This window comes from Tinamus guttatus, unplaced genomic scaffold, assembly GCF_059628265.1.
Source record: "Tinamus guttatus ecotype Peru unplaced genomic scaffold, ASM5962826v1 Tinamus_guttatus_pri_ptg000355l, whole genome shotgun sequence".
In the NCBI taxonomy this organism is placed as follows: domain Eukaryota; kingdom Metazoa; phylum Chordata; class Aves; order Tinamiformes; family Tinamidae; genus Tinamus; species Tinamus guttatus.
The window spans coordinates 451,638-472,861 of NW_028288889.1; the positions used below are offsets into that span (position 1 = coordinate 451,638).

Here is a 21,224-nt window from a genome sequence, read left to right on the forward strand (position 1 = left end):
AAAAAAAAAAAAATCCTGAGTCAAACAGAAGGAAAAATCCCGATTTCTCTAGTAAGTGATGATGGGCTAGATAGATGAGGGGAGAGCCCTGGATATTGTCTACCTTGACTTCAGCAAGGCTTTTGACGCTCTCTCCCATAACATCCTCATCGGGAAGCTCCGGAAGTGTGGACTGGACAAGCGGACAGTGAAGTGGATTGAGGACTGGATGGATGGCAGACCCCAGAGGGTGGCGATAAATGGGGCCAAGTCTGGTTAGAGGCCTGTGGCCAGTGGTGTCCCGCAGAGGTCAGTACTGGGCCCGGTGCTCTTCAACTTGTTCATCAATAAACTTGGACGAGGGCACAGAGTGCACCCTCAGCAAGTTTGCTGAGGCACAGAGTGCACCCTCAGCAAGTTTGCTGATGACACCAAACTGGGAGGAGTGGCCGACACTCCAGAGGGCTGTGCTGCCATTCAGAGGGACCTAGACAGGATGGAGAGTTGGGCAGAGAGGAACCTCATGAGGTTCAACAAGGACAAGTGCAGGGTCCTGCACCTGGGGAGGAATAACCCCAGGCAGCAGTACAGATTAGGGGTTGACCTGCTGGAAAGCAGCTCCACAGAGAGCGATTTGAAGGAGAGGGATATGGGAGAGGGATATGGGAGTCCTGGTTGACAACAGGTTAACCATGAGGCAGCAATGTGCCTTCGTGGCCAAGAAGGCCAATGGGATCCTGGCCTGCATCAGGAGGAGTGTTGCCAGCAGGTCGAGGGAGGGGATCCTGCCCCTCTACTCAGCTCTGATGAGGCCGCACCTGGAGTACTGGGTTCAGTTCTGGGCTCCCCAGTACAAGGGGGATGTGGAACTTCTAGAGAGGGTCCAATGTTGAGCGACAAAGATGATTAAGGGACTGGAGCATCTCCCTGAGGAAAGACAACGCGAGCTGGGCCTGTTTAGCCTGGAGAAGATTGAGAGGGGATCTTATCAACATGTACAAATACCTGAGGGGAGAATGTAAAGAGGTTGGGGCCTAACTCTTCTCAGTGGTGGCCAGTGACAGGACAAGGGATAATGGGTACAGATTGAAACACATTAAGTTCCGCCTCCATATGAGGAAGAACTTCTTTACTGTGAGGGTGACAGAGCCCTGGCACAGGCTGCCCGGAAAGGCTGTGGAGTCTCCTTCTCTGGAGATCTTCAAAACCCGCCTGGATGCAGTCCTGTGCCACGTGCTCTAGGTGTCCCTGCTGGAGCAGGGGGGTTGGACTAGATGATCTCTAGAGGTCCCTTCCAACCTTAACCATTCTGTGATTCTATGGAGGACAGACCTTAAGAAATTAAAAACAAGCTTCCATAAGTACCTACTGGTTTTGGAGCTTCAATTTTTTAATGAACAGTTTGAACTGCATGAATGGAACAAAGTGTTCAGGAAAACCTCCCTCCATTGGAGGGAGGTTTCCATTTGAGCACTTGAGGAAGAATAAGTAAATAAATAAAATCAACAAGCATACTTCCACTTTGTTTGAAAGACATTACATTTTTCATTTTTACAGTACTGTAAACACGCATCATTAGAGCATTATGGTTCAACATTTTGATATGAGCAACTCAAAGCACTGAAGTCATACTTCTAATAGTCATGGACAGCTCACACTTCACAATATGAAGGGGGAGGGGGAAAAAAACAGAATTACTAGGAATGAGCCTAGGGGTGCCATGCCAGGGTTGAGGGAGAGCTTAGCAGCCCAGCTGAAGTGCATCTATATAAATGCAGGCAGCATGGGCATCAGGAAAACTATGACATTGCTGCCATTGCTGAAATGTGGTGGGACCACTGTCATAACTGGAGTGCTGCAGTGGACGGCTACAGCCTCTTCAGAAGGGACAGGCAAGGAAGGAAAGGAAGTGGAGCAGTGATGTATGAGTAGTATGTATATGTAATAGCCACAAACTGAAGCACCAAAAGTTCCACAGGAACTGAAGGAAAAATTTCTTAAGAGTGAGGGTGACGGAGCACTGGAACAGGCTGCCCAGAGAGGTTGTGGAGTCTCCTTCTCTGGAGATCTTCAAAACCCGCTTGGATGCAATCCCGTGCCACGTGTTCTAGGTGACCCTGCGTGTGCAGGGGGGTTGGACTAGATGACCTCTAGAGGTCCCTTCCAACCTTAAGCATTCTATGATTCTATGATTAACTTTACGCTAGTATTGTTTGGAACAACAAGAAAGTATTGGAACAGATCTCTATGGATTTGTTGTTTCAAAGGGACAAATATATGCGAGCATTCTATGATTCTATGATTCTATGTACTAGATACACAGATGTATATGTAGTATATGTACATGTAGTAGTAGGTGGGGAGTGCTTCGATTGCATGGAGCTCCAAGTGGCTGATGGGAGTGTTTATGGGTCAGGATCAGAGGGAAGGCCAAAAAGGCTCATGTCCCAGTGGGAGTCTGCTATAGGCCACCCAACCAGGATGAAGAGACAGACAAGGCATTCTATAAGCAGCTGGCAGAAATCTCACGACTGGCATCCCTTGCTGTGGTGGGAGACTTCAAACTACCAGATGATTTTTGGAAATACAATATAGCAATATAGGACACAATCTAGCAGGTTTGTGGAGTGTGTGGAAGATATCACAGAATCATGATGAATGGTTAAGGTTGGAAGGGACCTCTAGAGATCATCTGGTCCAACTGCCCTGCACACGCAGGGTCACCTAGAACACGTGGCACGGGATTGCATCCAAGCGGGATTTGAAGATCTCCAGAGAAGGAGACTCCACAACCTCTCTGGGCAGCCTGTTCCAGCGCTCTGTCACTCTCACTGTTAAGAAATTTTTCCTTAAGTTCCTGTGGAACTTTTGATGCTTTAGTTTCTGGCCGTTTGCTCTAGTTCTGTCGGTGGCCACCACCGAAAAGAGGCCAGCACCATCCTCCTCACGACCTCCCTTGAGGTACTTATAGACACTGATTAGATCCCCTCTCAGCCTTCTCTTCTCCAGGCTGAACGGGCCCAGCTCCCTCAGCCTCTCCTCAGAGGACAGATGTTCCAGGCCCCTGATCATCCTTGTAGTCCTGCGCTGGACTCTCTCCAGAAGCTCCACATCCCTCCTGTACTGTGGGGCCCAGAACTGGACACAATACTCCAGATGCGGCCTCACCAGGGCTGAGTAGAGGGGCAGGATCACCTCCCTCGACCTGCTGGAGACGCTCTTCTTAACGCACCCCAGGATCCCATTGCCTCCTTGACTACGAGGGCACACTGCTGCCTCATGGTCAACTTGCTGTCCACTGTGACGCCCAGGTCCTTCTTTGCAGAGCTGCTCTCCAGAAGGTCAGTCCCCAGCCTGTACTGGTGTCTGGGGTTATTCCTCCCCAGGTGCAGAACCTTGCACTTGGCCTTGATGAATTTCATAAGGTTTCTCACCGCCCAGTTGTCCAGTCTGTCCAGGTCCCTCTGGATGGCAGCGCAGCCCTCTGGGGTATCAGCTACTCCTCCCAGTTTGGTATCATCAGCGAACTTGCTGAGGGAGCACGCTGTGCCTTCATCCAGACCACTGATGACTAAATTGAACATGACTGGACCAAGGACTGACCCCTGGGGGACCCCGCTAGCTACAGGCCTCCAACTAGACTCTGCACCGCTGATCACCACCCTCTGGGCTCTGCCATTCAGCCAGTTGTTAATCCATCTCAGAGTCCACTCTTCCAACCCACACTTCCCGAGCTTGCCCAGGAGGATGCTGTGAGGGACAGTGTCAAAAGCCTTGCTGAAATCCAGATATATGACATCCACCGCTCTCCCCTCATCTACCCAGCCTGTCGTTCCATCATAGAAGGCTATCAGGTTAGTCAAGCATGATTTCCCCTTGGTGAATCCATGCTGACTACTCTTGAGCACCTTCTTGTCCTCCACATGTTTGGAGACAACAGCCAGGATGAGCTGTTCCATGACTTTTCCAGGGATGGAGGCGAGGCTCACTGGCCTGCAGTTGCCTGGGTCCTCCTTCTGGCCATTTTTGAAGACTGGCGTGTCATTGGCTTTTTTCCAGTCCTCTGGCACCTCCTCCATTCTCCAGGACCTTTCGAAGATGATGGAGAGTGGCTCAGCAATAACATGTTTTCCCTAATCTTCCTTTTGCCATTGATATATTTGAAAAAGCTCTTCTTGTTATTTTTAACATTTCTTGCCAGATTTAATTCCAATTGTGCCTTGGCTTTCCTTGTCGCATCCCTGCATTCCCTGACAACATTCCTATATTCCTCCCAAGGAGCCTGTCCTTTTTTCCACTTTCTGTATAGTGCCTTTTTCTGTTTGAGTTTTGCCAGCAGCTCCTTGCTCATCCACGCAGGTCTCTTGCCCCTCCTGCCTGACTTCTTACTCAAAGGGACGCACCGCTCCTGAGTGTGGAGGTAGTGCTGCTTGAATACTAACCAGCTCTCTTGGGCCCCTCTCCCTTCCAGACCTCTAGCCCATGGGATTCTTCCGAGGAGGTCTCTGAAGAGGCCAAAGTTGGCCCTCCTGAAGTCCATGGTTGCAAGGCTACTTACAGCCCTGCCTCCTCCTCGTTGGATCCTAAACTCAACCAACTCATGGTCACTGCAGCCGAGGCTACTCCCCACCTTCACATCTCCAACAAGTCCCTCTCTATTTGTTAGTATGAGGTCCAGTATCCCACCTCTCCTCGTTGGCTCCTCCACAGTCTGTGTTAAAAAAGCTATCATCAATGCTCTGCAGAAACCTCCAGGACTGTTTGTGCCTGGCTGTGTTGTCTTTCCAGTTGATGTCAGGGTGGTTGAAGTCCCCCATGAGAACCAGGGCCTGAGACCGTGAGGCTACTTCCAGCTGTCTGTAGAAGGCCTCATCACCTTCCTCGTCCTGATCAGGTGGCCTGTAGCAGACACCCACCACAGTGTCTCCCACATTAGCCTGCCCTCTAATCCTTACCCACAAGCTCTCAACTCGCTCATCCTCCACTCCCAGGTTGAGCTCCATGCATTCCAGTTGCTCTCTCACATAAAGAGTGACTCCACCACCTCGCCTTCCCAGCCTGTCCTTCCTAAAGAGCACATAGCCTTCCATGGCAGCGCTCCAGTCATGTGAGCTGTCCCACCATGTCTCTGTAGTTGCGAGGAGATCATGATGCTGGGACCGCACACAGACCTCCAGTTCCTCCTGTTTATTCCCCATGCTACGTGCATTGGTGTACAGGCATTTAAGGGAAGTAATCGAGCCTGCAGTTTTCTGGGGAGGGGTGAAAGAGGACCCTCTATAATCATCTCCTATACTCACTTCCCCACTACCATACTCCTTTTGGACACCTTCTGGCTTTGGCTGCCTGTCCCTGATTGCTCTGTCCATGTAACATTCCCATTTCCCCTTCTTGCTTAAAGCCCTCCTAACCAGGCTGGCCAACCTTTTGGCAAAGACACACGTGCTCCTCTTGCTGAGGTGTTTCTCATCGTTCCCCACAAGCTGATGATCCTCAGAGTCCCATGGTCATAGAAACCAAAGCCCTGTTGCCAAGACCAGCGGTGCAGCCACTTGTTCACCTGTAATATCCACCTTTTCCTCCTCATATCCATTCCCCTCATTGGCAGGATAGAGGAGAACACAACCTGGACACCCAGACCTTTGATTGCCATCCCTAGGGCTCTGAAATCTCGCTTAATGTTACTCAGTTTCCCCATGGCATCGTTAGCACCCACATGAAACACTAACAGGGGATAATAGTCAGACGCTTGGACAAGTCTTGGTAGTCTCTCTGCAACATCCCTTATTCGAGCCCCTGGCAGGCAACAGACCTCTCTGGACAAGGGGTCGGGTCTACAGATCGGTGCCTCTGTGCCCTGCAACAGGGAGTCACCCACGACAATCACACGCTGATTCTTCCGGGTGCTCCTTTTCTCCTTAGTGGGGGTAGTCTTAAGGTCTGGACTTGACTGCTTCACCCTAGACAACCCCCTAGATGGGCCTTGGTCCTTGACCTCATCTGTCTGGCCCTCAAGTTCCAGGGCCTCATACCTGTTGGATGTGGTCACTTACGGGGGCGAGGTGGGCTGGGAAAGGGCCCTCCTGCCACCTCGAACAGGGATATGTTCCCATTCTTGTTCTTGGCTTGATAATGCTAATTCTGTCCCCTCCACTCTATGGCAAGGGGGTAGTGGAATCTCAGACCAAACTGGGGGTTTCTCTGGGTGCACTACCTGGGACGACTACAGAGAGTGGCTCTACCATTCTATTTCTTTCTCACGCTCTCTGATGGTCCTTAGCCTTTCCATCTCCTTCTTCAGCTCCACCACCAGGCTAAGCAGGTCATCCACCTGCTCACACCTAACGCAGGTGTTATTTTTGTTACTGCTCAGTAACATGAAGAGGCTCAGACACTCTCCATAGCCAGAGATCTGGACTGCCGCATGTTTCTGTGGTGGTTCAGTCTGCATCCCCACAGTCTTTCTGGTGGAGATTTGCTGCCGAGTAGACACCATGGCTTCGCCTGAATTCCCACTGACGTAAGAGGCCATAGGGAGAGCTCTCTTCCTGAGCCGGGAGGAGACTCCCTGCACCCTGCCTGCGCAAACTGCCCCTCCGTGCTCCAGGTCGCTCGCACTCCCTGGGGGCGGTTTTTGAGTTGCCGCCTTCCCTGCTGGCTCTGCCCCCGCTGAGTCAGAGCCGCCTCTGGCCCGGAGCTCAGCACTGCCTGTACGAGGGTCGCTGCTGGGGCTGCCTCTCACTCCCTGCAGCTTTCTTGCTCAGCAGCTTTTGCCGCGGTTGTGTTCCTCTAGGCAAGGTGCTCCGACGCGAGCGTCCGCTCCGGAGCCCTTCCCTTCGAGATCTTGGAGATCGAGATCGCAGCTAGTAAGTGAGCCTATGAGGGAAGGAGCCCCTTTGGACCTGCTCTTTGCCAACAGAGAAAGATCGGTGGGAGATGTGGTCTGGGACCATCTTGAGCATAGAGGTTTTTTTAGATAGAGTTTTCAGTTCTCGGAGAAGTCAGGAGGAGTATCAGCAAAACCGCTACCTTGGATTTCCGAAGGGCAGACTTCGGACTATTTAGGACATCGGTTGGGAGAGTCCCTTGGGAGACAGTCCTGAAGAGCAAAGGGGTCCAGGAAGGCTGGACTTTTCTCAAGACGGAAATCTCAAAGGCGCAGGAGCAGGCCGTGCCCGTGTGCCGAAAGACGAGCTGGAGGGTAAGAAGACTGGGCTGCCTGAATAGGGAACTATCGCTGAGACTCCGGGATAAAAGGAGGGTGTATCATCTTTGGAAGAAGGGGCAGGCAACTCAGGAAGAGTACAAGGACGTCGCTAGGAAGGAAATTAGAAAGGCAAAAGCTCGGACGGAACTCAATCTGGCCACTGCTGTAAAATACAACAAAAAATGTTTCTACAAATACATTAACAAGAAGAGGAGGGCCAAGGAGAATCTCCATCTTTCATTGGATGCAGCAGGGAACATTGTCACCAAGGATGAGGATAAGGCTGAAGTACTTAATGCCTTCTTTGCCTCAGTCTTTAACACCCAGATCAGTTATCTTCAAGGTATTTGGCCCTCTGACATGGAGGGCACCTATGGAGAGCAGAAGAAACCCCCCATAATCCAGGAGGAAACAGTCAGTGACCTGCTACTCCACTTGGACAACCACAAGTCTATGGGGCCAGATGGGATCCCCCAAGGGTTGTGAGGGAGCTGGCGGAAGTGCTCACCAAGCCATGTTCCATCATCTATCAGTGGGCCTGGTCAACAGGGGAGGTCCCAGACGACTGGAGACTGGCCAATGTGATGCCCATCGACAAGAAGGGTTAAATGGAGGATCCAGAGAACTACAGGCCTGTCAGCCTGACCTCTGTATCGGGGAAAGTTATGGAGCAGATCATCTTGAGGGCGATCACACAGCATGTGCGTGACAACCAGGGGACCAGGTCCAGCCAACACGGCTTCATGAAAGGCAAGTCCTGCTTGATAAACCTGATCTCCTTCTATGAACAGGTAACCTGCCTAGTGGGTGAGGGAAAGGCTGCAGACGTGGTCTACTTGGACTTAGTAAGGCCTTTGACACTGTCTCCCACTGCCTTCTCCTGGAGAAGCTGGCAGCTCATGGCTTAGGCAGGTGTACTCTTCGCTGGGTGAAGAACTGGCTGGATGGCTGGGCCTGGAGAGTGGTGGTGAATGGAGTTAAATCCAGCTGGTGACCGGTCACAAGCAGTGTTCCCCAGGGGTCAGTGTTGGGGCCCGTCTCTTTATCCGTCTCTCTTTTTGGGGCCCGTATCTTTATCAATGATCTGGATGAGGGGATTGAAGGCACCCTCAGCACATTTGCAGATGACACCAAGCTGGGAGGAAGAGTTGATCTGCTTGAGGGTAGGAAAGCTCTGCAGAGGGATCTGGACAGGCTGGATAGATGGGCTGAGGCCAACTGTATGAGGTTCAACAAGGCCAAGTGCCAGGCCCTGCACTTTGGTCACAACAACCCCATGCAACACTACAGGCTTGGGGCAGTGTGGCTGGAGAGCTGCATGGCAGAAAAGGATCTAGGGGTTTGGTTCGACAGCTGGCTGCACGAGCCAGCAGTGTGCCCAGGTGGCCAAGAAGGCCAATGGCCTCCTGGCTTGTATCAGGAACAGTGTAGCCAGCAGGACCAGGGAAGTGATCATCCCCCTGTACTCGGCCCTGGTGAGGCCGCACCTCGAATACTTGTGTTCAGTTTTGGGCCCCTCACTACAAGAAGGACATGGAGGCGCTGGAGCATGTCCAAAGAAGGGCAGTGAAGCTGGCGAAGGGGCTGGAGTACAGACCTTATGAGGAGCGGCTGAGGGAGTTGGGGTTACGTAGTCTGGAGAAGAGGAGGCTCTGGGGAGACCTTATTACTCTCTACAACTACCTGGAAGGAGGTTGTAGTGAGGCAGGAGTCAGTCTCTTCTCCAGAATATCTACAGACAGGACAAGAGGAAATGGCCTCAAGTTGTGCCAGAGGAGGTCCAGGTTAGACATTAGGAAGAATTTCTACACAGAAAGAGTGGTGAAGCATTGGAACAGGTTGCCCAAGGAAGTGGTGTAGTCACCATCCCTGGCAGTGTTCAAGAAACGTGTAGATGACTCGATTATGGACATGGTTTAATAGGCATGGTGGTGATGGGTTTACGGTTGGACTCTAGTCTTTTCCAACCGTAATGATTCTATGATTTTCTTTTCACCGTTCCAAAAGATACCTTTTTCATAAACCTGGCATGCAGATCAGGTCCCTTGCAATACTTCCATTACTGCTTGAGCAGTATCTAGTAAGGACAACATCTGCAATATGTGTTAGCACCAGAATGGGAGTAGAGAGGAATTAAAAAACCCTCCATGACTTGATTAACATATAAAAGTAGAGTATCACACACCAATAGGATCACCTGAGACTTTACTAACCCATCAAAAAAAAAAAAAAAAAAAAAAGGCAGCAATGTGCAGAGAAAGACAAACACAACCCAGACTTGCGAGGAGACTACCCAGGCTCCTCTCGTATGCCACATCACCTACAGCATCCCACATTGGGTGAGTGCTTGGGGGAAGCTGCGGGCTGCTTACCTCCTCTTCATCACCTTCTCCCTGCTGGGCCTGTAACCAGGGTTTCCCTTGTTCAATCTCTCTACAGCCTCCCATATAGTGCATCTCCCTCAATTTTGACTGCTCCTAAGGGCTTGCTTCTACTTCTCTTTCTCACTTAGTCTCTCTTTGTGCTGTTCCCATGTCATTTCTATTGCATGTGTACATTGATGAAACCAAGTTCAGTCCATTACAGTGGTATGTGAATAAGGCATCCAGCCATAGCTTTAGCTCCCTGTCTTAAGTGTGCACCAGGACAAGAAAAATGTGACCTGCCACATAGCAGAAGGCAGTCTCTAAGGCCACCAGTGATAATTTACATTTTTATTAATAAAGGAGCACACATCTCATGACAACAAAACATAGCAGTGAAGTACTAATCATACAAGATTGAAACCGCATTAAAAAAAAATAGAAGAACTGAAGTTCTCTGGCAGGTATGAAGATTAGCCTGCTTCTTGTTGGACATCAGAAAATAATGGCCTTTTGATTTAAACCTTCCCTTCGTTATCATGGAAGTTCTGGATTTGCGTTCTCTTGGATGTCTGAGCTCGAGTATGCTGCTCATCATGTTCTTTATCAGCAACAGATACAGCTTTTCTGCACACACACAGTGTGCCCTGATTCTTCCTAACAGGGGAACAGGTAAGACAGAAACTTCCTCAGAATTATTTTAAACAATGCTCTCTCTAGCACTGCTGGCAGGGTACAGAGGTAAAACTGTTACTCTGGAAAACTTGCAAAACACTTTTTGATTGAAATTTAAGGTTATTCAGTACAAGAAATGGGACTAGTTGGCATATCTATTTCTTAAAGCTTTTAAAATATTGTTACTTGTAGAGTCATCAGAGCTGGTTTTGGTTTACACGGGCAGTGTCTGAATGTTAACTATTGATTGCAATACATCATCACATGTATTCTGATTTTCTAACAATGCTAAGGATAGATCTCTGAATTCCCTCAGGGTTATGCTATAAATAAAGTTTTTGCTACCTGCACCGATTTTTCTGCTCATTGATTTCATTAGACTTAATAAGGTGTGTCAGAAACGGAGCTATCAAAGAAAAAAAAAGTCAGAAATTATGCGCTACAGGACTCGGAACATAATAGTATGCAATCAGTGTCATTCAAAGGGCTGTGCAACAACTCAATGATAAATAATTGGAGCCTAACTATAGAATATAGAACTATAGAACTATAATAATAGGAGCCTAACTATAGAATTTTCTGGCTGAAGCATCAAAGAAATAAAGGACTTTAGACTCCTCTTCTTCCTAGAAATTAGGAAGAATACCTACAGCTAGTGTAGACTGTTGTAAACTCTCTAACAGCTCATTGTTCTATGACAATTTACACCAGCTGAGGAACAAAGCTGAAATTTTTACTTTTCAATAATTTAAGAAAACATTCACATATTCTTAACAGGTCTAAACCTTCAATCATACTAAAAATGACAGAGGCTTCCAGGAGTTCTGCTGAGAAGAGTATATAAAGGGCTTCCAGGTCTAAACCTGATGTTTTTAAAACAGTTGAATATAACTGTTTTCAGTTACTTTAACTTGATTAAGAGCTTCTGTGGGGTAATATGTTGAAAACAATTTGCTGTGTTGTTCCACAGCAGTCAGCTTTCCTCTAGACCCAACTTTTTGTTTAACCTCTCAGTGCCCTTTCCTCAAATATGTATTTTTTTTTTCCCCTGTGTGGTTAAAAGCCACATTTTTAAGTCTTTTCACCTGTACTCCTAGGATAGTACAAATATAATCTGTACATGAAGTAGCACAAAATTTGAATACACTTTTTTTTTTAAAATAAACAGAAAACAGTCAGAATGAACTCTTCATCCAGAACCTTTTAGGGGATACCATTTCCTGAACTGAGCTTTTAGGAGGCAGCAAAACTAACATATAGAAAAAAAAATGAAAGGAATGAACATGTTATGTAACAGTGTACAATTTCTTTCAAGTGTTCCCTACCAGCTGCTTGCTGTATCATCTGTTGTTGCCTAAGCAGCTTCCTTCTGAATGGCTTTGCACTGAAGCAGAACTGTTCTCACTGTTGGCCACAATCAGGTCAGGTCAACACCCCCACCTCTCTTCCCCAACACCAAACCTGCTGCCTGTTGCAACTCCCTCCATCTCAATATTTCTTACTGGCCACCATCTCCCAAGACAGTGCTTTGCCTGTCAAGAGGCCCATTATTCATAGTTTGCTCACTAATTGCACCAAGCGGTAATGAGCACATTTGGCTTTGTGCAGAATGCACTCAGAAATTTCTGTCAGATGCACCAAGCGTGTGACCACATGGCCAAGTTTATTCTAAAACACAAAGGACTGGAAAAGAAAGTTAAACGAATGAACAAACCAATCCCACAAAACAATCATTTCTTTCTGATTACAGTAGCTTGACCATTTAGACAGTTTTACTTTTCCACAAATACTCCCACTTTGCAAAAACAGTCTGTTCTCCCTTTAAACACAGAACACACTAAGCTGGAGGAAGAGGAGATGTGCTGCTGGTGGAGAGCACACACAAGCTGCCATCGACTTTATTAACCCGAGTTCCCTGCAATTGGCAGAGACCACCTGAAGCCCCCCAAGACAAGGGCTGACAGTGCAGTGCTCTAACAGAGCGGAGCATTTGGCCTGCTGCATAACATTAACCTGGGCTCCCTCACCAGCATTCTGCAGGGCTGCTGGCCCCACTTGCACGCAGCCCAGCTGCCTTTCACTGGCTTCCCACTTGAGGCCGCATGGGGCTGAACACAATGGATAGCCCCGGCTTCACATGGAGGGTCCCCCAGCCTGTGAGGAGCATCATGCGGCACTGATTTATTTCCAGCACTGTTCCTTCTCGCTGCATCTGTGTGGGGAAACACACATCACTGGAAACCACTTTCATGATTTTGTTGCAATCAGGATTAGCTGGATTAGGGGTTGTTTCATAAAGACCCCCTGTGGCTGTGAGGAAGTTTCATCACAAGTTCAGTGTGGTGTGAACTATAGTCTGTCAACACCACCACTTCTTATAGCTGACTACAAAAAATACAAAAGAAAAAAGTTGCAAATGTGAAATATATAAATGAACACTTGACAGCAACAGAGATTTACAGATTTCCCCATCAGCTGTTGGAAAAATATGTGTACACTTCAACACTGTGTTCCGTTAAAACAAGAAACCTGTATTAGTCATTTTTAATTTATAAAGAACTTAGTAGTTTAAGAGATAGGAGGAACCTGGGAAATAAGTGTAGCAACCCACACAAAACTACAGAGGAACTTTTGACACTTATTCTAAAACTGGTCATGCAGTTTAAAGATTGTTGCACTGTTGAGATTTTATAACATTCAATTCTGTCACCTTCAAGACTTTTTAATTCCCAGTCCTCTTAAGTGCAATAAGTAACAGAGATGTTAAAATAAAATAGGGGTTGGAATACAGTAAGGAGAAGCTGAATTCAAGTTCGGTTTTGTTCCTTAAAGCACACTTAGCAAACTCTTTACCTTTCCTCTCAAAGATTCCCCTCCCCTAGTCATAATAACAAAGCTCAGAGACAGCAACACATTTGTAGGCTGTGATGCAAAACAACATCTATAGTGAAAGAGGAGGACTTTTGTGTGTGTGTGTGTGTGTGTAGTTTGAGTGATTTTTTCCCCTCTCTCTCTGAGAGCTGTCCCTCTTGCACAGAACCAGGCTGTTCAATCAAAACCTTATCTGTTATATTTCTGTTTTTCTCTTCTGCTTAGCACATTCACCAACAAGAGAAAAGGGAGTAAAAGCAATGGAGACTGACCTGCAGCTGTAACACAATACTTTCACACAGCCCTGTCGACCCTGACATAAATTTTATACCGCAGCTGGCATTTACACACTTAACATTACCATATGTATAGCCTACACTGTGCTAATTATGCCTATCACCTGTCTAACTGCTGGGAAAAAAATGGTTGTGTTTAGCAGTCCACTGCCTACCAATACAGCTTACTGTGTGGCTGAAATGTACATTCAGACACCTCTGAATGGCAAGATTTTTCCACATTGCTGGCTTCATTCAGACCACAGAAAAGTTTATTCAAGTCAACTGGTTTCCATACGCAACAAAAAAGTTACGAGAAAAGAGTGTGTCCCTGCCCTAACATTCTAAGTCTGCTTGCAAGCAAAATGATAAATCAATTGGCCTGGGAAACAAAAAGGGAGAAAGATTTCTTTTGCAAGCCATGTGAAACTGTAGCCTACTTAAAATAGGTCATCCTATTTTCCCAAATCTCTAGAAAGAACAGTTAATAGATGTTTAGGCCTGATCACAATTATCTCAAGTAGCTAGCTTTTATCTACAGTTAGAAGTCATAGTAAACTTTTTTGTTTTGTTTCTCAAACTTAATAACTGGCACCAGAATATCATATTTTCTATTATTTGCCTCTTAAAGAGCATTGGTTTCTAAACAGCAAGAGCTTCTTTTATAACTTCCCCTCAAAAAGTCAGTAGAGTAACATGATTTTAAGTGAAATCAAAATCATGCTCAAGTGGACAGTCAGAACAAATGCAGAAGAAACACCATCCAGGAAAACATATATTTTTAGTAAACTCTACACTTTTTTGCCATTATAGAAGAAGAATTTAAAGTTGCAATGGGTGGATTTTATTATATTATCATACTGTCAGTGGGAACGGAGAGGTTAAGAGAGTTCCTAAAGCTTATTTTTCTTAAAGCTATCTCACTGAGGAGACTACACCAAGATCTGCATTTGGACTGCATTCCTTATAGGAATTTGTACATAATAAACTGTATTTAAATAGCTATAACTTCTTTCCCCTCTATACACACCTAAAGAAGCTACAGCTTCTCAGAGATTTGTCAGAGATACATTTGATTACTACATCACCTTTGACAATTTCCTTTTAGTTCAAATTTGTGGAATCTCCTTTCAACTACTTTACATGTTATTAAATTACATGTTCATATACAAGACTGAAAAATGTGCAAATAAGCCTCCTATATCCCCTACTGACTCTGACAAAGATAAACACATTGGAAGGTAATTCATTCTTAATATACACCAAAAGATATTTAATTAAAACAAGAACATCTCTGCAGTGTTTATATCCAGAAGGTGCAGTAACATATCAAGTTTTTCCATTACAATGTGAGGTCAAGGAGAGCCCTATGCCTCTGCCATCCTACTTCCCATTCTGTGTCCATGTGCACGAGACTGCTGCTCACAATAAAGTGAAAAGTTTTGTTTTTCTCTAATATTTTGCATATTGCATTCTTGTTTGACTAAATTAAGCAGCCTCAGCCAAGCCACATCTTGCTCTCTAGTATCTCAGTTTCAGTTATTATTTGCCAGTCCAAAGTATTAATTTATCTGTGCTTTCAGCTCCAAAATACTGTCTGTGCGGCCAAAAAAAAAAAAAAAAAACAGTACAACTACTGTGCTTATTTCAGAGCGCATGGATTTCTCCCACCCCCACACACAGTAGTTTTTTTTTGGTTTTTTTTTTGTTGTTGTTGTTTTTTTCCTTCTCTTTAAATAGCAGATGGACCACCCTGCTCTCATGGCACAGAACATGATTTACATTGCAACACTTGACTGTGTAATACATCTAGCATTTGTGGGCAGGATCCCTGAGCTAAGGGCTAGAAGCCTTTAGGATTTTTTTTTTTTGGGGGGGGGGGGAATCATACAAGTTGACTTAACAGTGCTCATTTTAGTTTGTTGCTCTTACCTTTTGGTTACTGACTGAAAAGCAGAAACAAAAGAAGGCTGTTTGGCTGTTTTTTAATTTATCTTACTGATAATAAATGAAGACTATATTCCAGTTCAAGGGCTCAATTCCAACTTCAGGTATATGGGTGTTAAACACTGTACATGTGTCTTAAAATATCAGCTTTTTCTTGCATGTAAGCAATATACAGATGCTTCAAATATGCAATGATAACTTGTGTATTTGAAGCTGGAATGGAGTTCTCTAAAGGAGCAACACCTTTGTAGGAGTCAGGTTATGGTTTTCCTCATTCCCTTGCCTCTTACATATTTTTCTCAAGGACTGAAATAACTAAGCTTTCACAAAATCAAACAGAAGTTAAAGTCAAGACATTCATTTAAAAAAAAAAAAAACAAAATTAAAATCATCTACACATCAATACGTATTACATGGTCAGCAGTTTCTATAAAGGCCTTTTATCTCAAAAAAATACTACTCCCAAATTCAGGACATTTACAGCAACTGAAGTGATGCTGGGGAAAAAATAACAGAAAAAAACAATAGCAGTAAATTGTATTTATGGATATTAAACTTCCTATAAGAGGAAAAAAAATAAGTTTATAGAATTAACAAACCTGTATAATAGGTTTATACGAGAGAAATATATGATATTTGGAAATTCTAAATTCAGCATTTTTCCTTGCTTTTCCTACTCCTCCTATTTCTAGTCAAACCCTGCAATACACAATGGGCCAACATCATTCCAAATCAATATCACTAGATGAACATCAAGGATGAACATAGCTTATTCTGTCCTTCATCAGTCATATTTAGCATATTTCAATTGGAACAATAAAATAACATAGATCATGCAAAACAGGAGCAAAACATTTTTCCCATTCTTCTTCTTGATGCATAGACAGAGAAATAAAATGGCTATTTTAAGATATTACACATTTTCAGTGCAGAGAAATTATACTTCATATCACTGGGCTGTCCTGTGAGGCACCATCTCAGGAACCTGCTCCAAAGTAAAGCATCAACAGTAGAAACTTATGTAGTATCTATCAGTAATCGTGAAAGCTGTGCATCTTTCTGAACTTTGACTGGAGACTACACTTCTTACTGCAGAACTGTCACTTAGCCATTAAGCAGGTTTACTGTTTTCTTATGGTTTTCTTCTGGTTTCCCAGATAGTTACCAACACACAGGAGGAAAGACCTCCTGCACAGTACAAGACTGGAGAGATTAGAGAAAAAGGGAACAAAAGATGTATTAAAGATAAAAAGGAAGATTAAGAAATATATATGCACAGCTATAATCACACAAGGTAGACAAAGAATAATGGACTGCTCAGTAGAATTCCACACTTGAGCTCCTGCTGAACTCCCAAAAGATCAGCCAGCACCATGTATATCCACATCTTTATCTAGAGAGAGAAAACACACTACGCAACGGCTGGAAGATTGAACATTATTCTACACGCGGGAGAAAAAAAGCCAGACAAGCAACAATAGTGCAATGTCTATAACCAAAACAGTACTTTAACAAATCAGAATAATCTAATATAGCTAGCTGTGGAGCATAAAACTTTACAAGCAGTTTTACCTGAGTGATCATAGACTGAAGTGCATAATTCACTGTTATGTTAACAGGAGTCATGCATAAAAGTCAATGAGCGTCAAGATGAGAGCATATTTCATTAAACACCAGAAGGAAAGTACTTGCATAGAATCATAGAATCATTACGGTTGGAAAGGACCTTCAAGACCATAGAGTCCAAACGTAAACTGTTCAACACCACACCTGCTAAACCAGGTACCTAAGTGCCTCATCTACATGTTTCTTGAACACTGCCAGGGACAGTGACTCCACCACTTCCCTGGGCAGCCTGTTCCAATGCTTCACCACTCTTTCTGTGTAGAAATTCTTCCTAATGTCTAACGTGAACCTCCCTGGCGCAACTTGAGGCCATTTCCTCCTGTCCTATCAGTAGTTATTCTGGAGAAGAGATGAACCCCCGCCTCACTACAGCTTCCTTTCACATAGTTGTAGAGAGCAATAAGATCTCCCCAGAGCCTTCTCTTCTCCAGACTACGTAACCACAGCTCCCTCAGCTGCTCCTCATAAGGTTTGTGCTCCAGCCCCTTCGCCAGCTTTGCTGCCCTTCTTTGGACACGGTCCAGTGCCTCCATGTCCTTCTTGCAGTGAGGGGCCCAAAACTGAACACAGTATTCGAGGTGCGGCCTCACCAGGGCCGAGTACAGGGGGATGATCACTTCCCTGGTCCTGCTGGCTACACTGTTCCTGATACAAGCCAGGATGCCCTTGGTCTTCTTGGCCACCTGGGCACACTGCTGGCTCGTGCAGCCGGCTGTCGAACCAAACCCCCAGATCCTTTTCTGCCATGCAGCTCTCCAGCCACTCTGCCCCAACCCTGTAGCGTTGCATGGAGTTGTTGTGACCAAAGTGCAGGGCCTGGCACTTGGCCTTGTTGAACCTCATACAGTTGGCCTCAGCCCATCGATCCAGCCTGCCCAAATCCCTCTGCAGAGCTTTCCCACCCTCAAGCAGATCAACTCTTCCTCCCAGCTTGGTGTCATCTGCAAACTTGCTGAGGGGGCACTCAATCCTCTCATCTAGATCGTCAATAAAGATATTAAAGAGGACAGGCCCTAACACTGACCCCTGGGGAAGGGTAGAAACATTAAAACTAGCATCCTAGTGGACACAGCTCTAACAGCTTATAGGGAGATCAGCTTTAAAGGATAAATTCAAATGAAACACAAACATAGCATTGTGGAAACCAGACAAATCTCCCATCGCTTTGCTCTGTCAGCACTCTAGACATCAGCTGTGGTGCATAACCTAAACAAAGGGATTGGTTCATATATCTGGAAGCTGTCATATTTGATGTCTCCTAACAGTTATGTGTAAAACATCTACTTGCGTGTAATATTCTTTAAATCTGTTGAGTGGTCAAGAACCATTATGTGCATACACTGTATAGTATTACTACTTTCTGGGGAGCCACCACAAATACTATTTAATAACAAGGCTTAGACCATCTTTTCCCACAGAAAAAAAACAAATCATGAAAATAGAGCCGGGGTGAGGAGTTAGCGCTTTCCTTAATGTACTCTGTTGAAAACAATTTTGAACTACCATTGCTTTCAGAGTTAATTCTTGTCTGAGCCTGGTGACTGCTGAGGAATAATGAGAAAGACTGACCCAATCTGGTTAAAAAAAAAAAAAAAAAAAAAAAAAAAACACCACTTAACAGGTAACAGGAGCCAGTAACAGACCTCAGTACTCACTAGCATCTTTACATGGCACCACTACTCCAGCAGGAGCCATACATACTGCTGAGTGGACCTTACCTACATTCCCTCTGTACCTCCTCAGCAGCAGTGGCATAGAGGGACCAACAGGAAAATAATGTGGCTTTCAACCATACTATTTTACTCCTGGATTCCTACACAGAAATCTCCAAGCTCTCCAGTGCTGCAAAAACACCCTCTCACCTTGTTTATGACTAGCAAAAGTATATATAAGGCACGGTCTGGCACAGAGAGTAGCCACAGGGCGTTAAGTTTGGAGATAATAATAAAGATTAATTTACTTGAAGTCCCAGAAAATTAAACTTCTCTGAATTTTGAAAGGAAAACAGGAATCATGCTACTATGCATTTAGAGCACAGGAGGGGTGCCAGTTTTGTGGAATGAGGTCTTCCTCTTACCAATCCCAAAATCAGTACAAGGTGGGAACCTAGCCTGTATTGCCTGGCATGGTTTTGTACAAATGCTGGGCAAAGGCCTGGCTATGCTAATGTCATTCCAAGTTATGCCATTGTCTTCTATGACTTCAGAATTTCACCCTTTAACTTCTCAATGACCAAAGAATGGTCACATGTAATACCTTCATTGTGTAAAAACTCAAAGACGAATGAGGAATTTTAAATTGTTGTAAAGTTCATACATTGGAAAATATATATCAACCTTGTCATGAGCAGGCTGTATCTAAACAGAGCTGGTGGTTTGTTCTCCATACTCACTGGACCATTGGCTTCTCTTCTCTGAAAAGAAGTTCTGAAAAAAAATTACTTCTAGTAATTTTAGTGATGTGGATAACTGTCAAGATGAAAATTGACAGTTTGATCCCCAATAATTTTCAATTTAATAGCTGGCCTTTAAGAGATGACTATTATGTGTCCATATAAGTAAAAATCCTTTACACATCTTTTCTTAGCATATGTGGAAACAAAGGGAGTTCAGCTTCAATGGATTACCATTCTTTGGCTGTCATATGGGAACACCACTGCTACTATGTTGTCTCATGAATGGGAAAGTAAGTCACAATTTATTCAAATAAAACAGTGGACTTGGAAGTTTTCCAGATAAACAAAACCTTTCAATGAACCCTTAAACGCATGTTGAGGGACACAATATGGTATATCAGCTCTCATGTCACCTGATCCCTACAATATAATGGATTTGGTGTCATCTACCACTTGCAATTCAATTACATCAACTTCAATATTTGTAAAAGGCAGTATTATAAACCAGCTGCTAGCCATTTATCAATGCTAAAAAAGCTTTTTTTTAAAAAAAAAAAAAAGCTTTTTGCATTCCTTTGGAGCTAAATCCCTCTTCCCTCCTCTGCTCCCTAGCAGGGCCAGTAGTCACAAAATGCAGAGACAGACTTTGCCAGATTCCCCAGACTGTCACACAGCCCACTGACATGCCACCTCCGTTCAATTCATCAGCAGAGTAATTTCTGCTCTTCTGCCATATACTCTGCGTTAATGTAGTGATGCAAAGACAAGAACACCTTAAATAGTACAACTCTGCTACTGCGAACAAACTTGGGGAAAGGGTATGGAAAGAACCAAATTATTACCAGCTGGGACAATTCTTGCTAACTGTATTGAAACCAAACATGCTACTCTAGCCCACTCGCATATATTTGTCCCTTTGAAACAACAAATCCATAGAGATCTGTTCCACTACTTTCTTGTTGTTCCAAACAATACTAGCGTAAAGTTAATCATAGAATCATAGAATGCTTAAGGTTGGAAGGGACCTCTAGAGGTCATCTAGTCCAACCCCCCTGCACACGCAGGGTCACCTAGAGCACGTGGCACAGGACTGCATCCAAGCGGGTTTTGAAGATCTCCAGAGAAGGAGACTCCACAACCTCTCTGGGCAGTCTGTTCCAGTGCTCTGTCACCCTCTGTCACCCTTAACTGAAAGCATTAGGCAGAACTTGCAAGCGCTTTTACCTTCCACTTGCACTTAATCTTGACGGGTTATGCCAACTGAGAATCTATGGAAATAACACTGTTTCCTGAAACATTTGCACACTTTCCTCATCTTCATCTGATTCATATGTTGCACAGGTAGATTAATAAATTTTAATACAGGTTAACAACAACAGTAGGGGTACTGAACTTCTGCTCCTCTATTAATAGCTAAACTTAATGTTGTTACCAAGACATTTTCCTTTCCTCCAGTCTGTCCTGTCCCTACCCGTATCATCCACCTTTACCTTTTTGCTTCAAATTGAATTAAAGAAGAGGCTCTGCATATTAAGACCTTGGTTAGCTTTGTGAAGGAAGCTGGTACGAGGAAAGATTCAACTGAGCTGTAGCTGGTGCAAAAACTGCAGAAGGCAAGAAAGGAAGTAGGAAGCAACATGACCTTTAACCTCTTATAGAAAAAGGAAGAACAGAGTGAGAGAGAGGAGAGAAAAAAAAAAGAAAAAAGACAATGGTGGTGTTGCAGGATTAGGATGATTCACATTGTTTAAACCTAAGTAGAACAGATCTCCCCTGTATCTTGGTAGGACACGAGGACACTTAGCAGCAGACCAGACAGAGCAGGCAGTTAGCATCCTTTAACCAAGGGCAACTTGAAGTTGCTCATTAAAATTAGAATATTTTTT

General features: G+C 44.8%; 1 protein-coding gene and 1 pseudogene across 2 annotated transcripts in view; both read right to left on the minus strand.

Annotated features, from left to right (window-relative positions):
* LOC104569237 (protein patched homolog 1) overlaps window positions 1-21,224 on the minus strand; it is a 60,847-nt gene that overhangs the window by 33,149 nt on the left and 6,474 nt on the right. The gene's annotated exons all lie outside the window — the stretch shown is intronic.
* Window positions 7,716-9,642, minus strand: LOC148593680 (uncharacterized; annotated as a pseudogene).